The 9376-nt window shown below is 54.6% G+C and overlaps 1 long non-coding RNA gene across 1 annotated transcript; it reads right to left on the bottom strand.

Annotated features, from left to right (window-relative positions):
* Positions 1–7791: 7791 nt before the first annotated feature.
* Positions 7792–9374, bottom strand: LOC138822258 (uncharacterized). Its single transcript, XR_011370388.1, has 4 exons — positions 9296–9374; positions 8697–8798; positions 8468–8492; positions 7792–7900 (listed from the first exon to the last, which is right to left on the bottom strand). It is a non-coding gene; the product is annotated as an uncharacterized lncRNA (long non-coding RNA).
* Positions 9375–9376: the final 2 nt, after the last annotated feature.

Here is a 9376-nt window from a genome sequence, read left to right as displayed (position 1 = left end):
CCCTTTGCTATAACCACATCTATTCTAGAGGAGGAGGGACCCCAAGGTGCCCTCTGCCCTCCCCCTCTCTGGCCCCTCCTTGCCCAGGCTCCTCCCTGAGGAGACCTGGTTCCAGAAGTTGCATTCTTGGCCCTTCTCCCGACTCACATTCTGCTAATGGCACCCTGAATACCAGTGGGGTGGGGTGGGATGCAGGCACAGATAAGAAACACTGCCTAGATCTTTCCAATCTCCCTTATGGGGCTATTTCTGGGACTTGTGGACTCTCGGGAGGTGAGGGGAGGTGTCAGCTCCTGCTTCCCATTCTCACCTCATCATTGTAAGGCTTGATGCCCTACACACCACAAGTGCAGCCGGCACTAGTCCTGCCCGTTTTAGAGGAGAGATGTGAGGGTCAACCTGGGTACAGAGGCAGCACATAATCTGGGACAACTCAAAGCCTGGGCAGCACTGAGGCCCCTAAGCACCAGTGTCCCCATCTGACAGTGGAAGATGTCTCATTGTTGCAGCCTGAGATCCTCATAGGTCACCAATAGGGTCCTTATGGACCCAGAGCCTCCCAGGATGTTAGGTGTGGAGGCGGGAGGAAGGCAGACAGAGAGACCTGAAGAAGAGCTGGGGGAGGGACCCTGGGAGCAGAAGCACTGGAGAGCACTGGCAGTGTGGTCAGAGCTGAGATCCTCAGGATGGCCAGTTAGTGAGAGCAACAAGGCAGTCATGAACCTCCACCAGGGTGCTGGCCTTTTGGAAGGAGTCTCTGTGGGAGACATTCTGTGCACATCCGGTACTGAGCAGCACTCAGCTTCCTGCTTCTAATTGCCAGCACCCCAACTCTGTCACCAGAACAATAACTAATTTCCAGAGCTTGTCCAGTGACCAGGAAACAGAGGCAACCAAAGCAGCATCCTACTCAGAGCCACATGAGAGGCTGACAGAATAGGAAAGGGAAAACCAGGGCTGACAGCCATGAGTTTAACATGGGCCTCAGGCCCCAGGATTGCACATGGAAGCTGAGGATGAGAGGGGACAGGAGTTCAGTAATCACTTTTTTGTCACGCTCGAGAATCCCGGGAATGGTAACCAGGTGGGGATTGGAGGGGCTAGGAAGCAGGTCAGTGCACCCTATGTCTGGTGCTCAGAAAATCTGTGCCCAACTCCTACATTCTAGGACAGGGCCAGGACATACACAGGAGTTCCATCATCTGGTGGTAGACACCTGCACTCCTGCCCTTGATGGAGGCAAGGGCAAAACCCTTCTGTGGCAGGGAGTTGATGGAGATGAAATACCCACACTGTGCTGGGGACACAAGACACAGCACCATCAGACAGGGACACAAGACACAGAACCATCAAATGGGAGGAAAAAGACACAGCACCATCAAACGGGGACACAAGACACAGAACCATCAGATGGGTGGGGACGCAAGACACAGCACCATCAGATAGGGACACAAGACACAGGACGATCAGGCAGGTGTCTTGATGCTGTGCTAAAGGAAAAGAAAAATTGGGGCTGGGAAGGTAGCTCAGTGGTAGAGCGCTTGCCTTGCATGCCTGAGGCCCTGGGTTCGATTCCTCAGCACCACATAAGCAAAAAGAAAAAAGCCGGAAGTGGTGCTGTGGCTCAAGTGGCAGGGCACTAGCCTTGAGCTGAAGAGCTGAGGGACAGCGCCCAGGCCCAGAGTTCAGGCCCCACGACCGGACCCAAAAAAAAGAAAAGAAAAGAAAAATCACATCTTCTTCTTACAGCACAAGAGTGCACCAGGGATGAGGAATTCATCTAGGGATGTGTAGAAAACTTGACATCCATAAGCGAACCTAAAACACAACACCCAAGTGTGGCTGTGCCCCACCTGCCCATAGACAGGCAGGATGATGCCGGCTCAGCACTGATGCCCGTCCCGAGAAAGGCTGCCACGTGGGAACTGGTGTGAGCAGGGCAGGTGGCCTTGCCCTATCGGTGTGCAGGATCTGGGTGTGATTTCCTCATTGTCAGTTGGGCAGGCCAATTGCAGCCTCTGAGGCCAGGTTTCCACAGGGGGCGTCGGGTTCAGGGAGACTGTCCGGGGAGTGCTCCAGAGTAGCCAAGGACACACATGATCGGACCCCACATTCAGGGAGTTCCCTCAGCCAGTCCAGAGCCTTTCGCTCTGCAACCAGAGTCCCTGGGAGACCCACCCCCTGGGCTCCCGGGCTTCTGGAGCCTAGGGCTGCCAAACCATTCCTGGAATGGCATCCGACAGTCCCTTTGACCAGCACATGAGAACCTTAGAGCAGCTGTGGCCGGTCAAGATCCAGAACCCAGAAGGGACCAAGTCCCAAACAAGTTTCCACCCAACCTCGGTTGGCACTTCTAAAGCAATCCAATAACTCATCCTCACTGCGTGGCTGAGACCTGCGATTTCCTGGCCAGACCTTCATTATTGCAGCAGATCATCGCTCCAGTGTGCGGCCTCTACAAGAGCTTGCTTCCCTGTGTGCTCCAGGTGGCACCAGCGAGTAAGCTAACGACCAGCTGCTCTTGAGTTAGGGCCGCCTGACTCCTGCTTACTCCAGACTACATCCCAGACAGGATGTCAAGTCCTGCCCTGGCTCTCCAAATGTTTTACCAACAACCTCTCCCAGATAGCAAAGTCCTGGGCCTTTCTTCACTACAGCCTGCTCACCTTACTGACCATGGGTCCCAGAGGAAAAACTCTGAAAGATGCTGAGTCTCTGCTCTGCACAGAAGCAGCAGTGCCAGGCTCTGCCTCTGCACAGGAGCGGGCAGGCGCCCAGCAAGAGGCTGCAGCGGGCCTCCTGTGTTCTCCAAGTCCCCCCAGGATGGCCATTCCTATGATTACAGAATGTGCTGCTCAGAGGCATGCTGCCACACGCCGGGGCCATATGGGAGGTGCGGTTTGGGGCTAGGGACCTGCAGTTAGGAGCGGACAGGCACTCACATCATGTTCATTCAGAATGTCAGCACATTGTGATTGGTTTGTTGGTGAGAACAGGTATGATTCCTGGCCATTGTGTTATGTTCCACTTTCCCAAGAGCTGGAAGGGAGAAGGCCCCTAAGCAGGGTACCACGCAGAAGTGGGGAGCCATTCCCGAGCAGGGTATGGGGGGTCAGCAGGAGAGGATGGAGCTGGGGCAGAAACAGAGGTGAGAGTGGGTGGGTCTTACCTCTTATGTTAGGTCTCAGTGCAGGCCGCAGGGGCCCAGGACCGGAATCATCCTGCGCACAGGCCAGCCTTGCTCTGTTATTAGTGGGAGGAGCCAGGGAGGCCAGGGCTTTATGGATAACCGCAAGTACCCCGCTCCATGTAAGCAGCCCTCGGGGGCCAGTCCCTGCGTTGTTCTGCCGGTGCCGCCTTCCTCTGAGGATCGAATTCTTCCCAAATCAATCAGCAGTTAGTACTGGCCCTGTCTCCGGAGGCACCAGCCACGGGGGCCTTAAACTTGGGACTCCACATCAGCCTCTGCACCAGCTCCTACTTTTGTTACTGGTGCCTGGTATCTACACACCCTTGGCCTCGTTTGTTTCCTGTGCCTAGATAGCACTGAGCCTCGGGTGAATCCTGGAATGGCTCACCTGTCTTTTTCTGAGGGAGACAAGGAGAATCTAAGGGTTTGATACAAAAAGGATTGAGCACAGAGCTAGGATGATAGAGCCCAGATGATATGGAACATGACCAGTGGTCAGGCAGCTCCTCTAGAGGACAAAGAACTTGGGGTCACCACGGGGAAGCCCTGGTTTGGGGACAATTGGCTTAGGAGCTGGGTTGCAGTCTGGTATTTCTAGGACCTTAAATCTTCCTCCAAACACACCTCAGTTGGTTAAAAAAAAAAAAACTATTGGGAAGTCAATGGTTCAAGTAGATGGTCATTAACAAGCCTTTAACTGGGGAACAGAAATTATTTCCTTCTTTATTCTTTATTATTTTTTATTGTGAAAATACCATACAGAGGGGTTACAATTACATGAGCAAGGTAATGAGTACATTTCTTATCAAGCATTGTTGCCTCCTCCTTTGTTTCCCGGGGAAATAGAAATTCTGATGAATGGAAAAAAGCTTTTCTGGAGCCCACACACTGACAGAGGAAGGAAGCAGGGCCCCCCAGAGGGCCCAGCCGAGGGGGGACCCTAAACTGCCTCTCAGCCTCAGGGCAGCTGCTGCCCGGGCCCTCAGAGACCTCGGCAAACCTCCTCCTCTGCCAGGGAGACCCCACGAGGATATAAAAATGAAACACCCCTTTGCCGTGGCTCTATCATCAATATGCCCAAGAGCCTTACCCAGTCCAGGGTTCTGATCTCCGAAACCCAGGTCCCACTCTCAGTCCTCCCAGGAGTGTCATGTCTTTTGTGGGAGCAGGAGTGAGCAGAGGTCTCCTGGTCCCAGGGCAGAGAGCAGCAGGCTCATCCCCACAGTTGGGGGCGCGGTCCCACAGTCCTGGAGTCAGCTGCAAGCTCCTGCCTCTGAGCTGCCCACTTACTCCAGGCTGGGCCCCTGGAGGCAGGACATAGCCTCTCTCTTGGGCCCAAAGCCGCCTCCATCCCCTGTGGTGCTGACTACATTGCTTTGTTTGGACCCTGTGACTAGATGCCACTAATCTGTGCAATAAGCCATCTTGGCTGCCTTTTCAGACTCATTTGAAGGAAGCTTTGTCTGGAAAGAGAATGTTATCACAGAGGGAAATGCCAGCCTTAGAATCTAGAGCCAGAGGTGTCATGTCCATTTCTTCCTCATGTCCAGGCCCCAATTCTTGCCAAAAGTGAAGTCCTACACCTCACTATTCCTCTCAGACCTCCCAAATCCAAGCACAGCAACAGGTCCCTCCCCAAACACCTGCAAGGAGGGATTCTTAATGGAGCCCCCCCCCCAGCCCCAAGCTGAAGCACTTCTGGCTCCTCTGTCTTATCCATCTGTAGACAAGGAGCTGCATAGACCAAAGTTCTGGTAGGAGATCTTGTAGTGTCAAGTGTTCAGGTCGTATATTAAGGTTTCTGATATACTTTGAACTGATTTGGGTATAGGGCCACCATCCGCTCTTCTATAGGTGGCTATCCAGTTTTCCCAGCACCAATTGCTGATGAGACTGTCTCCTCTAATGTGTATCTTTGGTGCCTGTGCCAAGACTCAGATGGGCTGCAACTACAAAGGCTTATTTTTGGGTTTTCTAATCACTGGTCTGTGTGTCTTTGTGTCAGTGCTTTGCAGTTTATGCTCATCTGGCCCTGTTGTATGACCTATGGATTGTGGTACCTTCAGCATGGCTCTTTTTGCTCAGAAGGAGGCCAGCTCATTTACTGAATGGAAAAGTGTGCATTTCCCCCCCTAGTTTGGCCTCAAATGTAATCCTCCTGGTTTCCATCTCCTGAGTAGCTGAGATTACATGCATGAACTACCCACACAAGAAAAGTGTAACTTTTAAAAATCGGTATTTCCAATTTTTCAAAAATAACCTAGGAAGTCATCATCCTCAGAATCTACATTTTACAGATGAGATCTGTCATAAGCTAGTACAAGAGTTAGGTTGATAGCTATAAGACTTCCATAACTCATGCTTTAAAAAAAGCAGCCAAATTCAAGAAACTAAAAGTGTGTGGAGCTACAGGCTTTATTCAGAGCTCAGAACCCAGCCCAGCGTTCATCCATGAAGGAATCATTGCATGAATGTGGCCCGACCACACAGGAAATGATACTCAGCTATAAGAAGGAAGTCAGTGCTGAACCATGGATTAATCCGGAGTCATGCCGCTTAGTGAAGAAGCCAGAAACACAAAGCACAGAGCTCCGTTTAGAGGAAATGTCAAGAAGGAGCAAATCCATAGGAACAGAAAGCAAATGATTGATACCTAGAGCAGGGGTCGGAGTGACTGGGGCACGATCGCTCATGCATGTAGGCTTCACTTTGCAGTGAGAAATGTACCACCCAGAGTCCCCCCTCCCGTGAAGGAGTCCAGACCAATACATTGGCTGGTGTAGCCCTTGTCTGCAAAGCTCCTAGAGCTTGAGGCACATACGAGACTCCTCTATTTAGGGGCAGATCATTCTGGGCAGACCACCCATTCCAGGTTCAGAAAAAAAAAAAAAACAGGCTACAAAATCAATGTGAAAAAAGACTAGATTTTTCTATAGACTAAGAACAAACAAGTTGGGAAAGAAGTCAGGAAAACAATCCCATAATACAAGGGGTGAATATGATCCAACGTATATGGCATGCACACACGGAAATTCCACAATGAGATTCCCTCATAACTGCATAATTAAGTACCACGTCCCTGTGTAGAAAGGAGGCAGGTGACTTCACGCCAACAAAAGGACAAGAGAAGGACAGGGATGCTGTTTGGAGTCTGGCAGCTCTGCCCACACACAGGCAAGTCTAGGCCTCCAGCCCACCAACATTCCACAGCTACAAGTGGCCTGGGATTCTGCAGTCCAACAGCCATTGCTGCCACGTTTCTTTAAGGCACCTCAGGGAGTGCATGGAACCTCCTTGGCCACCAATAAGCAAGGGGAGAAATAGGGGGAATTTCCCACATGCTGACAAGCACAGTAGAAGATAGAAGGAGGATGGTATCACCCCCAGCAACGAACCTCAGGACTACGTAGGATGACAGGTTCCCCGCTTCCTGGGAAAAGGCATCGGGGAAAGAAATCCACCAGGTGGAGTCCCATCTGCCCATGGGGATAGATGCCAGGCCCGTGAAGTCCCACCCCTGGAATGGAGGTGCTCCCAGGTGTCCCCCCAAAGGGAACTCTTAGACTGTTTGCTTCCCAGAGAGCAGGTTTCTACAGGAAAATGGAAGTGTCAAATTGAGAGGACCTGGGGAAATTAGACAATACCCCAGGGTTGCCCTGCCCACCTGAGAAAGCATTAGGAAATATGATCTTTCATTTTGTATTTCTTTTAATTTCAAGAAAAGGACTTTGGGGGATAATTGTGAGCGAATAAGGAGAAGGGTAATTCTATTTTCTTCTGGGACATGTATTTATAGGTGTTCTCAGGTTTGAAGGCAGGTCTGCCTCCTCCCTCCATGATGTCCAGGCTGCCTGGAGCTGTGCCTGGCACCTGCTGGGATGGCTCCATGGAGGACCGCGCAGCAGCCCCTACCAAGAGCCAGGTCCAGAGAGGAGAGAAGCAAGGAGACAGGTCATGGTCAGAGTCACACTGAAGCGTCACTGAGCTCACCGGGCTGAGCCTCGGGGAACGGCGCAAACTCATCCTGTTGTAGCCCAGTCTGCTTGGGACTGGCAGTTTGAGGCATCTTCGTTCGTCACCTGGGGTACAGGACCTCTCCTCCCTCTCTATGGCTCTCCATGTTTCTGTGGACCTACCCAGACCCTGGTTCATGGGCCAACCATGGGAAGGGTTAAGGTAGGGCAAGGACCTACCTTGATATGGCTGGCTTTGTTGAGGGGTAAAGGGTAGGGACCAGCCACTCTCCCTCCGCCCTCACCACTGAGCCCAGGCTGAGTGAAGTGGAACTCCTGCCAGGATCCCCTACCAGCCCAGCCAAGGACACCATCTCCATCCTGCCCTGCCCAGCGGCTTCCCACACGCCTCTGCCCGGGGCCCGGCCTCCTCCAGACACGTGGTGTGGAGGTGCATCAGGTGTCTCTACAGGGCTGTTGGACTCCGTGCCCCTGCAGGTCTGGACCCCGCTGGGTCCAGCGTCTCCCCACTTCCCCCGAGGCCTGCATCCTGGCAGAGCTCTCGGGGAGCCCAGCCAAGACCCCTTCACAGACAGGCCAACCCAGAGCCGCTGCGGGAGACTTTATTTGCAGTCAGGTGGGGTCAGCCAGGGGAGCAGAGAGCTAAGGAAGGAGGGTGCTCTGGGGGGAGGGGGTCCAGGGAGGTCCCGTTCTGTGCTGTCGGCAGCGTGGGCCCAGGAGGAGCAGATCCAGGTGGCTGGTGTGGTGGGAGGAGAAGCAGAGGTGAGGCTTCGGCTGCAGCTGCCCAGGGCAGCTGGAGACCAGGGATTGTCCTGCTCCTGGCTTCTGTGCCTGCTGGGCGGCCGCGGCCCCAAGAGCCGTTGAGCTCTTTCCCGACCAGGGGTCTAAAGGCGTCCTCGCAGGTGTGCGAGGGGTCTGGGGGGCGGTGATCTGGCTGTGCCACCTGTCAGTCATTGCTGCCAGGGTTGGTTCTGCGCCTCTGGCTGGGAACCTGGGCGCTCCCCCCCTTCCCCCTCCAGGAGCCCCCCCCCCGCCTCCCCGCCCAACTTGCACAGTGAGGAGGGCAGCTTTCTCCCAGAGTCAGTCAAGGGTGTATGGGGACCTCCACTTCCCTGCTCCCCACACAAGGATGTTGACAAAAGAAAGGAATTCCCAAAGCTCCTGGAGGACACCCCCCCCCCCCGCCTGACCAGAGGGGCTCCCATCTGCTGGGCAGGAGAGCCAGGCCGCAGCCCACGGAAACTCCGTGGAGAGAACGCGGGACTCGGCTGTTCCCGTCCCCCTGGGGGAGGAGGACACTTACCCCAGTTATTCTGAGACACAGGTTTCTGTAGAAACAGAGGCACAGCCAGGGGTGAGAAGGGGCCCGGCCAAGGGTTCCAACCCCACCACACCCCAAGACCAGAAGCAGGGCCCTTGTGAGGGGAGGAGACCACAGGGAGACACCAAGACCGAGACACGTGGGCCACAGAGGGGGCACAGGGGGGGTACGGGGGGGCATGGGGGGCACCCGGGAGGGGCAGACCTCTCACCCTTCTGTTTGGGCACGAATATGTTCTCCTCCGGGAATCCCTTGCGCTGTGCGAATCTCTGAAATTCCTCCAGAGCCTCTGCGTTTGGCTCAGGAGTCTTTCCTGTGGGGTGGGGCGGGCTGCTGAGCAGAGGGGCGGTGGGGACACAGCTCTGCCGCCAGCTGCTGACGGGAGGACCTGGCCACTGGCCGGCACTGAGGGTTTCGCCCTCAGTGGCTTAGGGCAAAGTGGAGAGGCCCAATGGCAGACCAGGAGGTCTGAGGTGGGGACTCAGGCCCCAGGGTGACCTGGGGGCCTGAGGAGGCCAGTGGGCCCGCGCCACTGGCCTAGAAGGACCCTCTGTCTCCATGATCCCCTCCCATCCTGAGATCTCAGGAAGTGACTCCTGCCAGCCTTGGGGACTGGACACCGCCCCTGATAGCGCCACCCAGCTGACCCTCCTTCCCTTTCAGAGCCGGGGTCTCCCTGGGAGCACACCAAGGCCAACACCCAGAAGCAGGCCCGAGAGAGTCCTAGTAGCCACAGCTGCTGCCCATTCCACTGGCTTCTAGAAGCCCAGATGGTAGGGCAGGAGGGGAGAGTCTCTGAGGGGCTCTCACCCATGAGCTTTGCAATGCGGAATGTCTTCCCGAAATGCTGGCCTTCAGCAAAGAAGATGAAGTGGTCCTTCATGGGCAGAC

This window comes from Dipodomys merriami, unplaced genomic scaffold (assembly GCF_024711535.1).
Source record: "Dipodomys merriami isolate MVZ:Mamm:240054 unplaced genomic scaffold, mDipMer1.0.p SCAF_11, whole genome shotgun sequence".
In the NCBI taxonomy this organism is placed as follows: Eukaryota; Metazoa; Chordata; class Mammalia; order Rodentia; family Heteromyidae; genus Dipodomys; species Dipodomys merriami.
Note: the sequence above shows the minus strand (reverse complement) of the source record. Positions and strands in the feature narration are given on the sequence as shown.